Raw genomic sequence first — 22,173 nt, forward strand, 5'->3', positions numbered from 1 at the left:
GTGTGTGTGTGTGTGTATTTGGTATACTTATGTATTTTGATGCGCTGATCAAGAATATCAAACTCAAAATACCCGCAAATTCGATTTTCAAGGTCAAATCAATTTTTTTTTTTTTTGTATGTGTGTGTGTGTGTGTATGTGTGGGTTTGTTGAGGTTTGGGTTTGGGTTTTTCCTTATATTTATTGCAATAAATGTAAAAAACATTTAAAAAATCGATTTTTTGTCGATTTGACCTTGAAAATCGAATTTGCGGGTGTTTTGAGTATGATATTCTTGATCAGCGCATCAAAATACATGAGTATACCAAATTTCAGATCGATCGGAGGTATGTTCTAAACGGAAGTACACCCGAAATTATCTTTGTAGGCGAAATAGCATGAATCTAGACACAGTTTGGTGGCGGCTAGGAATTCTTTTTTATTAATGTTAGTGTGACCTTTCAAATTGGGCCAGTTTTTACTGATGATCGATATCGCTAGTTTAGTTGGAATGTTGGTAAACAATGATTTGACATCTAGGGATACTAACAGGTGATTAGGTGGAATTGTTTTTCCCCTGATTTTGTTTACAAAGGACCAAGTGTCCTTGATGTGATAGTCTGATGTACCTGTTATGTTAGATAAGACACAAGAAAAAAATCTCGAGATTTTGTAGGTGGGGGAATTGATGTTAGAAACAATCGGTCTGAGTGGAACATTTTCTTTATGAATTTTTGGTAGAAAATAAATTTTAGGAGGAAGAGAGTTATATGTTTTGAGATGTTTAGCCGAGTTGGAATCTATAAATTTTTTCTGTTGCCATAGACTTATCATATCGTTGACTTGTTTTTGTACTTTTAAAGTGGGATCACGAGAGATAAGGTTATAGGTAGTCGAATCATTAAGGATATCTTGACATTTTTGTTCAAACTCCATCTTTTCCATGACGACTGTAATGTTACCTTTGTCGGCATCGGTGACAACTAGGTGGTTATTATGTTTTAAGAATTCCTTGGTATGTTTAACCTTGGAGGTTATTTCAAAGTGAGTAGTGGGAGGATTTTTGCCAAGTTTGTTGCTAATGAGTTGGCTAATATTAGATCTTACTTTGTCTTTGGTGATTCCACTTTTGTTAAAAAGAGCTAATTCTACGCTGCTTACAATATCATCAATAGGTAAATTAATATTATTAAATGGTAAACCGTGATTAGGACCGAGTGATAAGGTCTCTTTAATTTCAGAAGGTAAATCTGTCTTAGATAGGTTAACTAACCAATTATTATTGTGAAACTCTTTAGGAGTATGTATAGATTTAAGTTTGTTGAATTTTCTAATATTATCTGTCTTAATAGCATTGAATAAACGATTGGCCTTATTTATATCCAAGTTGAAGTTTTTATAATCCAAATTTGTGAAATGGTTCGAGAAGAAAAGGTTGATATTATTATTAAGTTCTTGGATTAACTGCCTTTCTTGTCGATAACATGTTTTAATTTCAAGCGACAGACACTTTTGTTGAAAAACGCGTAATGCTTTGATGAAAGTTTTTTCACTTTTTAAATGTTGAAGGTTTTTGATTTTAAAATTTAGAAAATTTGGAATAATTCCAAATTGGCGGCATTTAAGGAGGAACACCTTACGGTTTTTGATGCGTGCTAGTTTTTGCCGGTAGTTCCAGATCTTCTTGGTTTGTGAGTGATTTGAAGTTCGGTATGACGTAGGATGACGGTGGTACGAGACGTCCACGAAGCCGTTTCGATGCATTGTGTTTAGGAAAGAAGTTTGTGACCGGGAGGTAGATTGAAAATGAAAGGTTCGTCGAAGTTCCGGTCAGGAAGAAGAAGAATTTAATAGTTGAAAAACGTGAATATACAAAATCGACGTTTCGGCCGGGCCCTGCCGACCATCCTCAGGAAATAAAATCTAAATAGTTAACAAAAAATAGGATGCTTCAACAAAACAATTCAGAGTTGAGAGCATGGAATATGTTTAACAATACAATATTTGTTGTTTTACAGAATTAAGTGAAAATTAAACAGTTTTAACGCAGCTGTCAAAGTGACAGTATATTCACGTTTTTCAACTATTAAATTCTTCTTCTTCCTGACCGGAACTTCGACGAACCTTTCATTTTCAATCTACCTCCCGGTCACAAACTTCTTTCCTAAACACAATGCATCGAAACGGCTTCGTGGACGTCTCGTACCACCGTCATCCTACGTCATACCGAACTTCAAATCACTCACAAACCAAGAAGATCTGGAACTACCGGCAAAAACTAGCACGCATCAAAAACCGTAAGGTGTTCCTCCTTAAATGCCGCCAATTTGGAATTATTCCAAATTTTCTAAATTTTAAAATCAAAAACCTTCAACATTTAAAAAGTGAAAAAACTTTCATCAAAGCATTACGCGTTTTTCAACAAAAGTGTCTGTCGCTTGAAATTAAAACATGTTATCGACAAGAAAGGCAGTTAATCCAAGAACTTAATAATAATATCAACCTTTTCTTCTCGAACCATTTCACAAATTTGGATTATAAAAACTTCAACTTGGATATAAATAAGGCCAATCGTTTATTCAATGCTATTAAGACAGATAATATTAGAAAATTCAACAAACTTAAATCTATACATACTCCTAAAGAGTTTCACAATAATAATTGGTTAGTTAACCTATCTAAGACAGATTTACCTTCTGAAATTAAAGAGACCTTATCACTCGGTCCTAATCACGGTTTACCATTTAATAATATTAATTTACCTATTGATGATATTGTAAGCAGCGTAGAATTAGCTCTTTTTAACAAAAGTGGAATCACCAAAGACAAAGTAAGATCTAATATTAGCCAACTCATTAGCAACAAACTTGGCAAAAATCCTCCCACTACTCACTTTGAAATAACCTCCAAGGTTAAACATACCAAGGAATTCTTAAAACATAATAACCACCTAGTTGTCACCGATGCCGACAAAGGTAACATTACAGTCGTCATGGAAAAGATGGAGTTTGAACAAAAATGTCAAGATATCCTTAATGATTCGACTACCTATAACCTTATCTCTCGTGATCCCACTTTAAAAGTACAAAAACAAGTCAACGATATGATAAGTCTATGGCAACAGAAAAAATTTATAGATTCCAACTCGGCTAAACATCTCAAAACATATAACTCTCTTCCTCCTAAAATTTATTTTCTACCAAAAATTCATAAAGAAAATGTTCCACTCAGACCGATTGTTTCTAACATCAATTCCCCCACCTACAAAATCTCGAGATTTTTTTCTTGTGTCTTATCTAACATAACAGGTACATCAGACTATCACATCAAGGACACTTGGTCCTTTGTAAACAAAATCAGGGGAAAAACAATTCCACCTAATCACCTGTTAGTATCCCTAGATGTCAAATCATTGTTTACCAACATTCCAACTAAACTAGCGATATCGATCATCAGTAAAAACTGGCCCAATTTGAAAGGTCACACTAACATTAATAAAAAAGAATTCCTAGCCGCCACCAAACTGTGTCTAGATTCATGCTATTTCGCCTACAAAGATAATTTCTACCAACAAATTTTTGGCGTAGCAATGGGCTCACCGATTAGCCCAGTAGTAGCGAATCTGGTACTTGAACACTTGGAAAAAAAAAATCATTTCAAATCTTCCTTTCAGCCTACCTTTTTACTATCGTTACGTCGATGATATTATAACGTGTGTTAAAAACGAAAATCTACAACTCCTTCTTAATAAATTCAACAGCTTTCACCCACGTATACAATTCACTTTCGAGTTGGAAAAAGATGGAAAAATCAGTTTTTTAGACACTATGGTAATCAACCACAATAACACCATAATCTTAGATTGGCACCATAAACCAACCTGGTCTGGTAGATACATTCATTTCAACTCACATCATCCCATCAAACACAAAAAATCTGTCGCCATATCCTTGTTCGATCGCTGCCTTAAAATATCAAACCCTCAATTCCTTAAAAAGAATTTAAAACTTGTAGAAACAACTCTTACTTCCAATGGCTACCCTATCAAATTCATCAATGATATCAAAAAGTATAGAATAGAAAAAATGTACAACTCGATTGATTGGAATGTAGACTCCAACAATCCAACTGATGTTAATGATAAATTTAAAAACTCTATCTCTATACCGTATGTAGAAAATCTATCTAGCCAAATCCAAAAAATTCTTAAGAACGAGGGAATTGAAATTACTTTTAAAATATCTAATACTACCAAACTGTCTCTTTTTTCTCATCTTAAATCTGTTACTCCTAATTTAGAGAAAATCAACTGTGTATATAAAATACCATGTCGAGACTGTAGCATGAGTTATATTGGACAAACGTCACAACACCTAAAAAATAGAATTTCTGGTCATCGTTCTAATATCAAATGCCATGTCACTGAAAGATGCGCTTTAGCAGATCACGCTTTGACCCTGGGTCACAATTTCGATTTTAACAACTCTATAACCCTTGCTACAGAACCGAATTGGTACAAACGCATTATCAAAGAAATGATACATATCTCTAAGAACAAAAGGAACTCGGTTAACAAACGTACAGATATCGAAAATCTTAGCCACCTATACTCCAACATCCTCTAGTCTACATTATCGTTGGTTCTCAAAACAGTAACGCCCCTTACTCCTGATTGGTCACTGCCTTTGTACTCCATGACTTTCGAGCACAGTTCAAATCTCACACGTGATCAACAACATAGATTTACGGATGGTTCCCCGCTAACCTTCACTTCCGTCCGAAATGCTGTACCACTAACAACATCTAAGCATGTACCGGTTGTCATTTTTTGTGAGTAATCTTCTCTAAATTAATTTAATCTTTTCCCATCTCCTTTTTTCCAAATTATTAATAAGCTTTTTTCTGACAAATTTTCATTTCTCTTAAACCAATTTTTCATCTGATTAACCTATCTTCAAATTTTGACACGTAACCTAAAACTGTCACTTTGACAGCTGCGTTAAAACTGTTTAATTTTCACTTAATTCTGTAAAACAACAAATATTGTATTGTTAAACATATTCCATGCTCTCAACTCTGAATTGTTTTGTTGAAGCATCCTATTTTTTGTTAACTATTTAGATTTTATTTCCTGAGGATGGTCGGCAGGGCCCGGCCGAAACGTCGATTTTGTATATTCACGTTTTTCAACTATTAAATTCTTCTTCTTCCTGACCGGAACTTCGACGAACCTTTCATTTTCAATCTACCTCCCGGTCACAAACTTCTTTCCTAAACACAATGCATCGAAACGGCTTCGTGGACGTCTCGTACCACCGTCATCCTACGTCATACCGAACTTCAAATCACTCACAAACCAAGAAGATCTGGAACTACCGGCAAAAACTAGCACGCATCAAAAACCGTAAGGTGTTCCTCCTTAAATGCCGCCAATTTGGAATTATTCCAAATTTTCTAAATTTTAAAATCAAAAACCTTCAACATTTAAAAAGTGAAAAAACTTTCATCAAAGCATTACGCGTTTTTCAACAAAAGTGTCTGTCGCTTGAAATTAAAACATGTTATCGACAAGAAAGGCAGTTAATCCAAGAACTTAATAATAATATCAACCTTTTCTTCTCGAACCATTTCACAAATTTGGATTATAAAAACTTCAACTTGGATATAAATAAGGCCAATCGTTTATTCAATGCTATTAAGACAGATAATATTAGAAAATTCAACAAACTTAAATCTATACATACTCCTAAAGAGTTTCACAATAATAATTGGTTAGTTAACCTATCTAAGACAGATTTACCTTCTGAAATTAAAGAGACCTTATCACTCGGTCCTAATCACGGTTTACCATTTAATAATATTAATTTACCTATTGATGATATTGTAAGCAGCGTAGAATTAGCTCTTTTTAACAAAAGTGGAATCACCAAAGACAAAGTAAGATCTAATATTAGCCAACTCATTAGCAACAAACTTGGCAAAAATCCTCCCACTACTCACTTTGAAATAACCTCCAAGGTTAAACATACCAAGGAATTCTTAAAACATAATAACCACCTAGTTGTCACCGATGCCGACAAAGGTAACATTACAGTCGTCATGGAAAAGATGGAGTTTGAACAAAAATGTCAAGATATCCTTAATGATTCGACTACCTATAACCTTATCTCTCGTGATCCCACTTTAAAAGTACAAAAACAAGTCAACGATATGATAAGTCTATGGCAACAGAAAAAATTTATAGATTCCAACTCGGCTAAACATCTCAAAACATATAACTCTCTTCCTCCTAAAATTTATTTTCTACCAAAAATTCATAAAGAAAATGTTCCACTCAGACCGATTGTTTCTAACATCAATTCCCCCACCTACAAAATCTCGAGATTTTTTTCTTGTGTCTTATCTAACATAACAGGTACATCAGACTATCACATCAAGGACACTTGGTCCTTTGTAAACAAAATCAGGGGAAAAACAATTCCACCTAATCACCTGTTAGTATCCCTAGATGTCAAATCATTGTTTACCAACATTCCAACTAAACTAGCGATATCGATCATCAGTAAAAACTGGCCCAATTTGAAAGGTCACACTAACATTAATAAAAAAGAATTCCTAGCCGCCACCAAACTGTGTCTAGATTCATGCTATTTCGCCTACAAAGATAATTTCTACCAACAAATTTTTGGCGTAGCAATGGGCTCACCGATTAGCCCAGTAGTAGCGAATCTGGTACTTGAACACTTGGAAAAAAAAAATCATTTCAAATCTTCCTTTCAGCCTACCTTTTTACTATCGTTACGTCGATGATATTATAACGTGTGTTAAAAACGAAAATCTACAACTCCTTCTTAATAAATTCAACAGCTTTCACCCACGTATACAATTCACTTTCGAGTTGGAAAAAGATGGAAAAATCAGTTTTTTAGACACTATGGTAATCAACCACAATAACACCATAATCTTAGATTGGCACCATAAACCAACCTGGTCTGGTAGATACATTCATTTCAACTCACATCATCCCATCAAACACAAAAAATCTGTCGCCATATCCTTGTTCGATCGCTGCCTTAAAATATCAAACCCTCAATTCCTTAAAAAGAATTTAAAACTTGTAGAAACAACTCTTACTTCCAATGGCTACCCTATCAAATTCATCAATGATATCAAAAAGTATAGAATAGAAAAAATGTACAACTCGATTGATTGGAATGTAGACTCCAACAATCCAACTGATGTTAATGATAAATTTAAAAACTCTATCTCTATACCGTATGTAGAAAATCTATCTAGCCAAATCCAAAAAATTCTTAAGAACGAGGGAATTGAAATTACTTTTAAAATATCTAATACTACCAAACTGTCTCTTTTTTCTCATCTTAAATCTGTTACTCCTAATTTAGAGAAAATCAACTGTGTATATAAAATACCATGTCGAGACTGTAGCATGAGTTATATTGGACAAACGTCACAACACCTAAAAAATAGAATTTCTGGTCATCGTTCTAATATCAAATGCCATGTCACTGAAAGATGCGCTTTAGCAGATCACGCTTTGACCCTGGGTCACAATTTCGATTTTAACAACTCTATAACCCTTGCTACAGAACCGAATTGGTACAAACGCATTATCAAAGAAATGATACATATCTCTAAGAACAAAAGGAACTCGGTTAACAAACGTACAGATATCGAAAATCTTAGCCACCTATACTCCAACATCCTCTAGTCTACATTATCGTTGGTTCTCAAAACAGTAACGCCCCTTACTCCTGATTGGTCACTGCCTTTGTACTCCATGACTTTCGAGCACAGTTCAAATCTCACACGTGATCAACAACATAGATTTACGGATGGTTCCCCGCTAACCTTCACTTCCGTCCGAAATGCTGTACCACTAACAACATCTAAGCATGTACCGGTTGTCATTTTTTGTGAGTAATCTTCTCTAAATTAATTTAATCTTTTCCCATCTCCTTTTTTCCAAATTATTAATAAGCTTTTTTCTGACAAATTTTCATTTCTCTTAAACCAATTTTTCATCTGATTAACCTATCTTCAAATTTTGACACGTAACCTAAAACTGTCACTTTGACAGCTGCGTTAAAACTGTTTAATTTTCACTTAATTCTGTAAAACAACAAATATTGTATTGTTAAACATATTCCATGCTCTCAACTCTGAATTGTTTTGTTGAAGCATCCTATTTTTTGTTAACTATTTAGATTTTATTTCCTGAGGATGGTCGGCAGGGCCCGGCCGAAACGTCGATTTTGTATATTCACGTTTTTCAACTATTAAATTCTTCTTCTTCCTGACCGGAACTTCGACGAACCTTTCATTTTCAATCTACCTCCCGGTCACAAACTTCTTTCCTAAACACAATGCATCGAAACGGCTTCGTGGACGTCTCGTACCACCGTCATCCTACGTCATACCGAACTTCAAATCACTCACAAACCAAGAAGATCTGGAACTACCGGCAAAAACTAGCACGCATCAAAAACCGTAAGGTGTTCCTCCTTAAATGCCGCCAATTTGGAATTATTCCAAATTTTCTAAATTTTAAAATCAAAAACCTTCAACATTTAAAAAGTGAAAAAACTTTCATCAAAGCATTACGCGTTTTTCAACAAAAGTGTCTGTCGCTTGAAATTAAAACATGTTATCGACAAGAAAGGCAGTTAATCCAAGAACTTAATAATAATATCAACCTTTTCTTCTCGAACCATTTCACAAATTTGGATTATAAAAACTTCAACTTGGATATAAATAAGGCCAATCGTTTATTCAATGCTATTAAGACAGATAATATTAGAAAATTCAACAAACTTAAATCTATACATACTCCTAAAGAGTTTCACAATAATAATTGGTTAGTTAACCTATCTAAGACAGATTTACCTTCTGAAATTAAAGAGACCTTATCACTCGGTCCTAATCACGGTTTACCATTTAATAATATTAATTTACCTATTGATGATATTGTAAGCAGCGTAGAATTAGCTCTTTTTAACAAAAGTGGAATCACCAAAGACAAAGTAAGATCTAATATTAGCCAACTCATTAGCAACAAACTTGGCAAAAATCCTCCCACTACTCACTTTGAAATAACCTCCAAGGTTAAACATACCAAGGAATTCTTAAAACATAATAACCACCTAGTTGTCACCGATGCCGACAAAGGTAACATTACAGTCGTCATGGAAAAGATGGAGTTTGAACAAAAATGTCAAGATATCCTTAATGATTCGACTACCTATAACCTTATCTCTCGTGATCCCACTTTAAAAGTACAAAAACAAGTCAACGATATGATAAGTCTATGGCAACAGAAAAAATTTATAGATTCCAACTCGGCTAAACATCTCAAAACATATAACTCTCTTCCTCCTAAAATTTATTTTCTACCAAAAATTCATAAAGAAAATGTTCCACTCAGACCGATTGTTTCTAACATCAATTCCCCCACCTACAAAATCTCGAGATTTTTTTCTTGTGTCTTATCTAACATAACAGGTACATCAGACTATCACATCAAGGACACTTGGTCCTTTGTAAACAAAATCAGGGGAAAAACAATTCCACCTAATCACCTGTTAGTATCCCTAGATGTCAAATCATTGTTTACCAACATTCCAACTAAACTAGCGATATCGATCATCAGTAAAAACTGGCCCAATTTGAAAGGTCACACTAACATTAATAAAAAAGAATTCCTAGCCGCCACCAAACTGTGTCTAGATTCATGCTATTTCGCCTACAAAGATAATTTCTACCAACAAATTTTTGGCGTAGCAATGGGCTCACCGATTAGCCCAGTAGTAGCGAATCTGGTACTTGAACACTTGGAAAAAAAAAATCATTTCAAATCTTCCTTTCAGCCTACCTTTTTACTATCGTTACGTCGATGATATTATAACGTGTGTTAAAAACGAAAATCTACAACTCCTTCTTAATAAATTCAACAGCTTTCACCCACGTATACAATTCACTTTCGAGTTGGAAAAAGATGGAAAAATCAGTTTTTTAGACACTATGGTAATCAACCACAATAACACCATAATCTTAGATTGGCACCATAAACCAACCTGGTCTGGTAGATACATTCATTTCAACTCACATCATCCCATCAAACACAAAAAATCTGTCGCCATATCCTTGTTCGATCGCTGCCTTAAAATATCAAACCCTCAATTCCTTAAAAAGAATTTAAAACTTGTAGAAACAACTCTTACTTCCAATGGCTACCCTATCAAATTCATCAATGATATCAAAAAGTATAGAATAGAAAAAATGTACAACTCGATTGATTGGAATGTAGACTCCAACAATCCAACTGATGTTAATGATAAATTTAAAAACTCTATCTCTATACCGTATGTAGAAAATCTATCTAGCCAAATCCAAAAAATTCTTAAGAACGAGGGAATTGAAATTACTTTTAAAATATCTAATACTACCAAACTGTCTCTTTTTTCTCATCTTAAATCTGTTACTCCTAATTTAGAGAAAATCAACTGTGTATATAAAATACCATGTCGAGACTGTAGCATGAGTTATATTGGACAAACGTCACAACACCTAAAAAATAGAATTTCTGGTCATCGTTCTAATATCAAATGCCATGTCACTGAAAGATGCGCTTTAGCAGATCACGCTTTGACCCTGGGTCACAATTTCGATTTTAACAACTCTATAACCCTTGCTACAGAACCGAATTGGTACAAACGCATTATCAAAGAAATGATACATATCTCTAAGAACAAAAGGAACTCGGTTAACAAACGTACAGATATCGAAAATCTTAGCCACCTATACTCCAACATCCTCTAGTCTACATTATCGTTGGTTCTCAAAACAGTAACGCCCCTTACTCCTGATTGGTCACTGCCTTTGTACTCCATGACTTTCGAGCACAGTTCAAATCTCACACGTGATCAACAACATAGATTTACGGATGGTTCCCCGCTAACCTTCACTTCCGTCCGAAATGCTGTACCACTAACAACATCTAAGCATGTACCGGTTGTCATTTTTTGTGAGTAATCTTCTCTAAATTAATTTAATCTTTTCCCATCTCCTTTTTTCCAAATTATTAATAAGCTTTTTTCTGACAAATTTTCATTTCTCTTAAACCAATTTTTCATCTGATTAACCTATCTTCAAATTTTGACACGTAACCTAAAACTGTCACTTTGACAGCTGCGTTAAAACTGTTTAATTTTCACTTAATTCTGTAAAACAACAAATATTGTATTGTTAAACATATTCCATGCTCTCAACTCTGAATTGTTTTGTTGAAGCATCCTATTTTTTGTTAACTATTTAGATTTTATTTCCTGAGGATGGTCGGCAGGGCCCGGCCGAAACGTCGATTTTGTATATTCACGTTTTTCAACTATTAAATTCTTCTTCTTCCTGACCGGAACTTCGACGAACCTTTCATTTTCAATCTACCTCCCGGTCACAAACTTCTTTCCTAAACACAATGCATCGAAACGGCTTCGTGGACGTCTCGTACCACCGTCATCCTACGTCATACCGAACTTCAAATCACTCACAAACCAAGAAGATCTGGAACTACCGGCAAAAACTAGCACGCATCAAAAACCGTAAGGTGTTCCTCCTTAAATGCCGCCAATTTGGAATTATTCCAAATTTTCTAAATTTTAAAATCAAAAACCTTCAACATTTAAAAAGTGAAAAAACTTTCATCAAAGCATTACGCGTTTTTCAACAAAAGTGTCTGTCGCTTGAAATTAAAACATGTTATCGACAAGAAAGGCAGTTAATCCAAGAACTTAATAATAATATCAACCTTTTCTTCTCGAACCATTTCACAAATTTGGATTATAAAAACTTCAACTTGGATATAAATAAGGCCAATCGTTTATTCAATGCTATTAAGACAGATAATATTAGAAAATTCAACAAACTTAAATCTATACATACTCCTAAAGAGTTTCACAATAATAATTGGTTAGTTAACCTATCTAAGACAGATTTACCTTCTGGAATTAAAGAGACCTTATCACTCGGTCCTAATCACGGTTTACCATTTAATAATATTAATTTACCTATTGATGATATTGTAAGCAGCGTAGAATTAGCTCTTTTTAACAAAAGTGGAATCACCAAAGACAAAGTAAGATCTAATATTAGCCAACTCATTAGCAACAAACTTGGCAAAAATCCTCCCACTACTCACTTTGAAATAACCTCCAAGGTTAAACATACCAAGGAATTCTTAAAACATAATAACCACCTAGTTGTCACCGATGCCGACAAAGGTAACATTACAGTCGTCATGGAAAAGATGGAGTTTGAACAAAAATGTCAAGATATCCTTAATGATTCGACTACCTATAACCTTATCTCTCGTGATCCCACTTTAAAAGTACAAAAACAAGTCAACGATATGATAAGTCTATGGCAACAGAAAAAATTTATAGATTCCAACTCGGCTAAACATCTCAAAACATATAACTCTCTTCCTCCTAAAATTTATTTTCTACCAAAAATTCATAAAGAAAATGTTCCACTCAGACCGATTGTTTCTAACATCAATTCCCCCACCTACAAAATCTCGAGATTTTTTTCTTGTGTCTTATCTAACATAACAGGTACATCAGACTATCACATCAAGGACACTTGGTCCTTTGTAAACAAAATCAGGGGAAAAACAATTCCACCTAATCACCTGTTAGTATCCCTAGATGTCAAATCATTGTTTACCAACATTCCAACTAAACTAGCGATATCGATCATCAGTAAAAACTGGCCCAATTTGAAAGGTCACACTAACATTAATAAAAAAGAATTCCTAGCCGCCACCAAACTGTGTCTAGATTCATGCTATTTCGCCTACAAAGATAATTTCTACCAACAAATTTTTGGCGTAGCAATGGGCTCACCGATTAGCCCAGTAGTAGCGAATCTGGTACTTGAACACTTGGAAAAAAAAAATCATTTCAAATCTTCCTTTCAGCCTACCTTTTTACTATCGTTACGTCGATGATATTATAACGTGTGTTAAAAACGAAAATCTACAACTCCTTCTTAATAAATTCAACAGCTTTCACCCACGTATACAATTCACTTTCGAGTTGGAAAAAGATGGAAAAATCAGTTTTTTAGACACTATGGTAATCAACCACAATAACACCATAATCTTAGATTGGCACCATAAACCAACCTGGTCTGGTAGATACATTCATTTCAACTCACATCATCCCATCAAACACAAAAAATCTGTCGCCATATCCTTGTTCGATCGCTGCCTTAAAATATCAAACCCTCAATTCCTTAAAAAGAATTTAAAACTTGTAGAAACAACTCTTACTTCCAATGGCTACCCTATCAAATTTATCAATGATATCAAAAAGTATAGAATAGAAAAAATGTACAACTCGATTGATTGGAATGTAGACTCCAACAATCCAACTGATGTTAATGATAAATTTAAAAACTCTATCTCTATACCGTATGTAGAAAATCTATCTAGCCAAATCCAAAAAATTCTTAAGAACGAGGGAATTGAAATTACTTTTAAAATATCTAATACTACCAAACTGTCTCTTTTTTCTCATCTTAAATCTGTTACTCCTGATTTAGAGAAAATCAACTGTGTATATAAAATACCATGTCGAGACTGTAGCATGAGTTATATTGGACAAACGTCACAACACCTAAAAAATAGAATTTCTGGTCATCGTTCTAATATCAAATGCCATGTCACTGAAAGATGCGCTTTAGCAGATCACGCTTTGACCCTGGGTCACAATTTCGATTTTAACAACTCTATAACCCTTGCTACAGAACCGAATTGGTACAAACGCATTATCAAAGAAATGATACATATCTCTAAGAACAAAAGGAACTCGGTTAACAAACGTACAGATATCGAAAATCTTAGCCACCTATACTCCAACATCCTCTAGTCTACATTATCGTTGGTTCTCAAAACAGTAACGCCCCTTACTCCTGATTGGTCACTGCCTTTGTACTCCATGACTTTCGAGCACAGTTCAAATCTCACACGTGATCAACAACATAGATTTACGGATGGTTCCCCGCTAACCTTCACTTCCGTCCGAAATGCTGTACCACTAACAACATCTAAGCATGTACCGGTTGTCATTTTTTGTGAGTAATCTTCTCTAAATTAATTTAATCTTTTCCCATCTCCTTTTTTCCAAATTATTAATAAGCTTTTTTCTGACAAATTTTCATTTCTCTTAAACCAATTTTTCATCTGATTAACCTATCTTCAAATTTTGACACGTAACCTAAAACTGTCACTTTGACAGCTGCGTTAAAACTGTTTAATTTTCACTTAATTCTGTAAAACAACAAATATTGTATTGTTAAACATATTCCATGCTCTCAACTCTGAATTGTTTTGTTGAAGCATCCTATTTTTTGTTAACTATTTAGATTTTATTTCCTGAGGATGGTCGGCAGGGCCCGGCCGAAACGTCGATTTTGTATATTCACGTTTTTCAACTATTAAATTCTTCTTCTTCCTGACCGGAACTTCGACGAACCTTTCATTTTCAATCTACCTCCCGGTCACAAACTTCTTTCCTAAACACAATGCATCGAAACGGCTTCGTGGACGTCTCGTACCACCGTCATCCTACGTCATACCGAACTTCAAATCACTCACAAACCAAGAAGATCTGGAACTACCGGCAAAAACTAGCACGCATCAAAAACCGTAAGGTGTTCCTCCTTAAATGCCGCCAATTTGGAATTATTCCAAATTTTCTAAATTTTAAAATCAAAAACCTTCAACATTTAAAAAGTGAAAAAACTTTCATCAAAGCATTACGCGTTTTTCAACAAAAGTGTCTGTCGCTTGAAATTAAAACATGTTATCGACAAGAAAGGCAGTTAATCCAAGAACTTAATAATAATATCAACCTTTTCTTCTCGAACCATTTCACAAATTTGGATTATAAAAACTTCAACTTGGATATAAATAAGGCCAATCGTTTATTCAATGCTATTAAGACAGATAATATTAGAAAATTCAACAAACTTAAATCTATACATACTCCTAAAGAGTTTCACAATAATAATTGGTTAGTTAACCTATCTAAGACAGATTTACCTTCTGAAAGTAAAGAGACCTTATCACTCGGTCCTAATCACGGTTTACCATTTAATAATATTAATTTACCTATTGATGATATTGTAAGCAGCGTAGAATTAGCTCTTTTTAACAAAAGTGGAATCACCAAAGACAAAGTAAGATCTAATATTAGCCAACTCATTAGCAACAAACTTGGCAAAAATCCTCCCACTACTCACTTTGAAATAACCTCCAAGGTTAAACATACCAAGGAATTCTTAAAACATAATAACCACCTAGTTGTCACCGATGCCGACAAAGGTAACATTACAGTCGTCATGGAAAAGATGGAGTTTGAACAAAAATGTCAAGATATCCTTAATGATTCGACTACCTATAACCTTATCTCTCGTGATCCCACTTTAAAAGTACAAAAACAAGTCAACGATATGATAAGTCTATGGCAACAGAAAAAATTTATAGATTCCAACTCGGCTAAACATCTCAAAACATATAACTCTCTTCCTCCTAAAATTTATTTTCTACCAAAAATTCATAAAGAAAATGTTCCACTCAGACCGATTGTTTCTAACATCAATTCCCCCACCTACAAAATCTCGAGATTTTTTTCTTGTGTCTTATCTAACATAACAGGTACATCAGACTATCACATCAAGGACACTTGGTCCTTTGTAAACAAAATCAGGGGAAAAACAATTCCACCTAATCACCTGTTAGTATCCCTAGATGTCAAATCATTGTTTACCAACATTCCAACTAAACTAGCGATATCGATCATCAGTAAAAACTGGCCCAATTTGAAAGGTCACACTAACATTAATAAAAAAGAATTCCTAGCCGCCACCAAACTGTGTCTAGATTCATGCTATTTCGCCTACAAAGATAATTTCTACCAACAAATTTTTGGCGTAGCAATGGGCTCACCGATTAGCCCAGTAGTAGCGAATCTGGTACTTGAACACTTGGAAAAAAAAAATCATTTCAAATCTTCCTTTCAGCCTACCTTTTTACTATCGTTACGTCGATGATATTATAACGTGTGTTAAAAACGAAAATCTACAACTCCTTCTTAATAAATTCAACAGCTTTCACCCACGTATACAATTCACTTTCGAGTTGGAAAAAGATGGAAAAATCAGTTTTTTAGACACTATGGTAATCAACCACAATAACACCATAATCTTAGATTGGCACCATAAACCAACCTGGTCTGGTAGATACATTCATTTCAACTCACATCATCCCATCAAACACAAAAAATCTGTCGCCATATCCTTGTTCGATCGCTGCCTTAAAATATCAAACCCTCAATTCCTTAAAAAGAATTTAAAACTTGTAGAAACAACTCTTACTTCCAATGGCTACCCTATCAAATTCATCAATGATATCAAAAAGTATAGAATAGAAAAAATGTACAACTCGATTGATTGGAATGTAGACTCCAACAATCCAACTGATGTTAATGATAAATTTAAAAACTCTATCTCTATACCGTATGTAGAAAATCTATCTAGCCAAATCCAAAAAATTCTTAAGAACGAGGGAATTGAAATTACTTTTAAAATATCTAATACTACCAAACTGTCTCTTTTTTCTCATCTTAAATCTGTTACTCCTAATTTAGAGAAAATCAACTGTGTATATAAAATACCATGTCGAGACTGTAGCATGAGTTATATTGGACAAACGTCACAACACCTAAAAAATAGAATTTCTGGTCATCGTTCTAATATCAAATGCCATGTCACTGAAAGATGCGCTTTAGCAGATCACGCTTTGACCCTGGGTCACAATTTCGATTTTAACAACTCTATAACCCTTGCTACAGAACCGAATTGGTACAAACGCATTATCAAAGAAATGATACATATCTCTAAGAACAAAAGGAACTCGGTTAACAAACGTACAGATATCGAAAATCTTAGCCACCTATACTCCAACATCCTCTAGTCTACATTATCGTTGGTTCTCAAAACAGTAACGCCCCTTACTCCTGATTGGTCACTGCCTTTGTACTCCATGACTTTCGAGCACAGTTCAAATCTCACACGTGATCAACAACATAGATTTACGGATGGTTCCCCGCTAACCTTCACTTCCGTCCGAAATGCTGTACCACTAACAACATCTAAGCATGTACCGGTTGTCATTTTTTGTGAGTAATCTTCTCTAAATTAATTTAATCTTTTCCCATCTCCTTTTTTCCAAATTATTAATAAGCTTTTTTCTGACAAATTTTCATTTCTCTTAAACCAATTTTTCATCTGATTAACCTATCTTCAAATTTTGACACGTAACCTAAAACTGTCACTTTGACAGCTGCGTTAAAACTGTTTAATTTTCACTTAATTCTGTAAAACAACAAATATTGTATTGTTAAACATATTCCATGCTCTCAACTCTGAATTGTTTTGTTGAAGCATCCTATTTTTTGTTAACTATTTAGATTTTATTTCCTGAGGATGGTCGGCAGGGCCCGGCCGAAACGTCGATTTTGTATATTCACGTTTTTCAACTATTAAATTCTTCTTCTTCCTGACCGGAACTTCGACGAACCTTTCATTTTCAATCTACCTCCCGGTCACAAACTTCTTTCCTAAACACAATGCATCGAAACGGCTTCGTGGACGTCTCGTACCACCGTCATCCTACGTCATACCGAACTTCAAATCACTCACAAACCAAGAAGATCTGGAACTACCGGCAAAAACTAGCACGCATCAAAAACCGTAAGGTGTTCCTCCTTAAATGCCGCCAATTTGGAATTATTCCAAATTTTCTAAATTTTAAAATCAAAAACCTTCAACATTTAAAAAGTGAAAAAACTTTCATCAAAGCATTACGCGTTTTTCAACAAAAGTGTCTGTCGCTTGAAATTAAAACATGTTATCGACAAGAAAGGCAGTTAATCCAAGAACTTAATAATAATATCAACCTTTTCTTCTCGAACCATTTCACAAATTTGGATTATAAAAACTTCAACTTGGATATAAATAAGGCCAATCGTTTATTCAATGCTATTAAGACAGATAATATTAGAAAATTCAACAAACTTAAATCTATACATACTCCTAAAGAGTTTCACAATAATAATTGGTTAGTTAACCTATCTAAGACAGATTTACCTTCTGGAATTAAAGAGACCTTATCACTCGGTCCTAATCACGGTTTACCATTTAATAATATTAATTTACCTATTGATGATATTGTAAGCAGCGTAGAATTAGCTCTTTTTAACAAAAGTGGAATCACCAAAGACAAAGTAAGATCTAATATTAGCCAACTCATTAGCAACAAACTTGGCAAAAATCCTCCCACTACTCACTTTGAAATAACCTCCAAGGTTAAACATACCAAGGAATTCTTAAAACATAATAACCACCTAGTTGTCACCGATGCCGACAAAGGTAACATTACAGTCGTCATGGAAAAGATGGAGTTTGAACAAAAATGTCAAGATATCCTTAATGATTCGACTACCTATAACCTTATCTCTCGTGATCCCACTTTAAAAGTACAAAAACAAGTCAACGATATGATAAGTCTATGGCAACAGAAAAAATTTATAGATTCCAACTCGGCTAAACATCTCAAAACATATAACTCTCTTCCTCCTAAAATTTATTTTCTACCAAAAATTCATAAAGAAAATGTTCCACTCAGACCGATTGTTTCTAACATCAATTCCCCCACCTACAAAATCTCGAGATTTTTTTCTTGTGTCTTATCTAACATAACAGGTACATCAGACTATCACATCAAGGACACTTGGTCCTTTGTAAACAAAATCAGGGGAAAAACAATTCCACCTAATCACCTGTTAGTATCCCTAGATGTCAAATCATTGTTTACCAACATTCCAACTAAACTAGCGATATCGATCATCAGTAAAAACTGGCCCAATTTGAAAGGTCACACTAACATTAATAAAAAAGAATTCCTAGCCGCCACCAAACTGTGTCTAGATTCATGCTATTTCGCCTACAAAGATAATTTCTACCAACAAATTTTTGGCGTAGCAATGGGCTCACCGATTAGCCCAGTAGTAGCGAATCTGGTACTTGAACACTTGGAAAAAAAAAATCATTTCAAATCTTCCTTTCAGCCTACCTTTTTACTATCGTTACGTCGATGATATTATAACGTGTGTTAAAAACGAAAATCTACAACTCCTTCTTAATAAATTCAACAGCTTTCACCCACGTATACAATTCACTTTCGAGTTGGAAAAAGATGGAAAAATCAGTTTTTTAGACACTATGGTAATCAACCACAATAACACCATAATCTTAGATTGGCACCATAAACCAACCTGGTCTGGTAGATACATTCATTTCAACTCACATCATCCCATCAAACACAAAAAATCTGTCGCCATATCCTTGTTCGATCGCTGCCTTAAAATATCAAACCCTCAATTCCTTAAAAAGAATTTAAAACTTGTAGAAACAAATCTTACTTCCAATGGCTACCCTATCAAATTCATCAATGATATCAAAAAGTATAGAATAGAAAAAATGTACAACTCGATTGATTGGAATGTAGACTCCAACAATCCAACTGATGTTAATGATAAATTTAAAAACTCTATCTCTATACCGTATGTAGAAAATCTATCTAGCCAAATCCAAAAAATTCTTAAGAACGAGGGAATTGAAATTACTTTTAAAATATCTAATACTACCAAACTGTCTCTTTTTTCTCATCTTAAATCTGTTACTCCTAATTTAGAGAAAATCAACTGTGTATATAAAATACCATGTCGAGACTGTAGCATGAGTTATATTGGACAAACGTCACAACACCTAAAAAATAGAATTTCTGGTCATCGTTCTAATATCAAATGCCATGTCACTGAAAGATGCGCTTTAGCAGATCACGCTTTGACCCTGGGTCACAATTTCGATTTTAACAACTCTATAACCCTTGCTACAGAACCGAATTGGTACAAACGCATTATCAAAGAAATGATACATATCTCTAAGAACAAAAGGAACTCGGTTAACAAACGTACAGATATCGAAAATCTTAGCCACCTATACTCCAACATCCTCTAGTCTACATTATCGTTGGTTCTCAAAACAGTAACGCCCCTTACTCCTGATTGGTCACTGCCTTTGTACTCCATGACTTTCGAGCACAGTTCAAATCTCACACGTGATCAACAACATAGATTTACGGATGGTTCCCCGCTAACCTTCACTTCCGTCCGAAATGCTGTACCACTAACAACATCTAAGCATGTACCGGTTGTCATTTTTTGTGAGTAATCTTCTCTAAATTAATTTAATCTTTTCCCATCTCCTTTTTTCCAAATTATTAATAAGCTTTTTTCTGACAAATTTTCATTTCTCTTAAACCAATTTTTCATCTGATTAACCTATCTTCAAATTTTGACACGTAACCTAAAACTGTCACTTTGACAGCTGCGTTAAAACTGTTTAATTTTCACTTAATTCTGTAAAACAACAAATATTGTATTGTTAAACATATTCCATGCTCTCAACTCTGAATTGTTTTGTTGAAGCATCCTATTTTTTGTTAACTATTTAGATTTTATTTCCTGAGGATGGTCGGCAGGGCCCGGCCGAAACGTCGATTTTGTATATTCACGTTTTTCAACTATTAAATTCTTCTTCTTCCTGACCGGAACTTCGACGAACCTTTCATTTTCAATCTACCTCCCGGTCACAAACTTCTTTCCTAAACACAATGCATCGAAACGGCTTCGTGGACGTCTCGTACCACCGTCATCCTACGTCATACCGAACTTCAAATCACTCACAAACCAAGAAGATCTGGAACTACCGGCAAAAACTAGCACGCATCAAAAACCGTAAGGTGTTCCTCCTTAAATGCCGCCAATTTGGAATTATTCCAAATTTTCTAAATTTTAAAATCAAAAACCTTCAACATTTAAAAAGTGAAAAAACTTTCATCAAAGCATTACGCGTTTTTCAACAAAAGTGTCTGTCGCTTGAAATTAAAACATGTTATCGACAAGAAAGGCAGTTAATCCAAGAACTTAATAATAATATCAACCTTTTCTTCTCGAACCATTTCACAAATTTGGATTATAAAAACTTCAACTTGGATATAAATAAGGCCAATCGTTTATTCAATGCTATTAAGACAGATAATATTAGAAAATTCAACAAACTTAAATCTATACATACTCCTAAAGAGTTTCACAATAATAATTGGTTAGTTAACCTATCTAAGACAGATTTACCTTCTGAAAGTAAAGAGACCTTATCACTCGGTCCTAATCACGGTTTACCATTTAATAATATTAATTTACCTATTGATGATATTGTAAGCAGCGTAGAATTAGCTCTTTTTAACAAAAGTGGAATCACCAAAGACAAAGTAAGATCTAATATTAGCCAACTCATTAGCAACAAACTTGGCAAAAATCCTCCCACTACTCACTTTGAAATAACCTCCAAGGTTAAACATACCAAGGAATTCTTAAAACATAATAACCACCTAGTTGTCACCGATGCCGACAAAGGTAACATTACAGTCGTCATGGAAAAGATGGAGTTTGAACAAAAATGTCAAGATATCCTTAATGATTCGACTACCTATAACCTTATCTCTCGTGATCCCACTTTAAAAGTACAAAAACAAGTCAACGATATGATAAGTCTATGGCAACAGAAAAAATTTATAGATTCCAACTCGGCTAAACATCTCAAAACATATAACTCTCTTCCTCCTAAAATTTATTTTCTACCAAAAATTCATAAAGAAAATGTTCCACTCAGACCGATTGTTTCTAACATCAATTCCCCCACCTACAAAATCTCGAGATTTTTTTCTTGTGTCTTATCTAACATAACAGGTACATCAGACTATCACATCAAGGACACTTGGTCCTTTGTAAACAAAATCAGGGGAAAAACAATTCCACCTAATCACCTGTTAGTATCCCTAGATGTCAAATCATTGTTTACCAACATTCCAACTAAACTAGCGATATCGATCATCAGTAAAAACTGGCCCAATTTGAAAGGTCACACTAACATTAATAAAAAAGAATTCCTAGCCGCCACCAAACTGTGTCTAGATTCATGCTATTTCGCCTA

General features: G+C 34.4%; 1 long non-coding RNA gene across 1 annotated transcript in view; it reads left to right on the forward strand.

The window, feature by feature from the left end:
* The first annotated feature begins 2,049 nt into the window (after window positions 1-2,049).
* Window positions 2,050-22,173, forward strand: part of LOC124187399 — a 68,349-nt gene continuing 48,225 nt past the window's right edge. Inside the window, exons 1-7 of the long non-coding RNA XR_006871932.1 lie at window positions 2,050-2,276; window positions 5,101-5,383; window positions 8,208-8,490; window positions 11,315-11,597; window positions 14,422-14,704; window positions 17,529-17,811; window positions 20,636-20,918. This is a non-coding gene — a long non-coding RNA (uncharacterized LOC124187399). The remainder of the gene's footprint in view (window positions 2,277-5,100; window positions 5,384-8,207; window positions 8,491-11,314; window positions 11,598-14,421; window positions 14,705-17,528; window positions 17,812-20,635; window positions 20,919-22,173) is intronic.

The sequence above is a fragment of the Neodiprion fabricii genome, unplaced genomic scaffold, assembly GCF_021155785.1.
Source record: "Neodiprion fabricii isolate iyNeoFabr1 unplaced genomic scaffold, iyNeoFabr1.1 ptg000057l, whole genome shotgun sequence".
Classification (NCBI taxonomy): domain Eukaryota; kingdom Metazoa; phylum Arthropoda; class Insecta; order Hymenoptera; family Diprionidae; genus Neodiprion; species Neodiprion fabricii.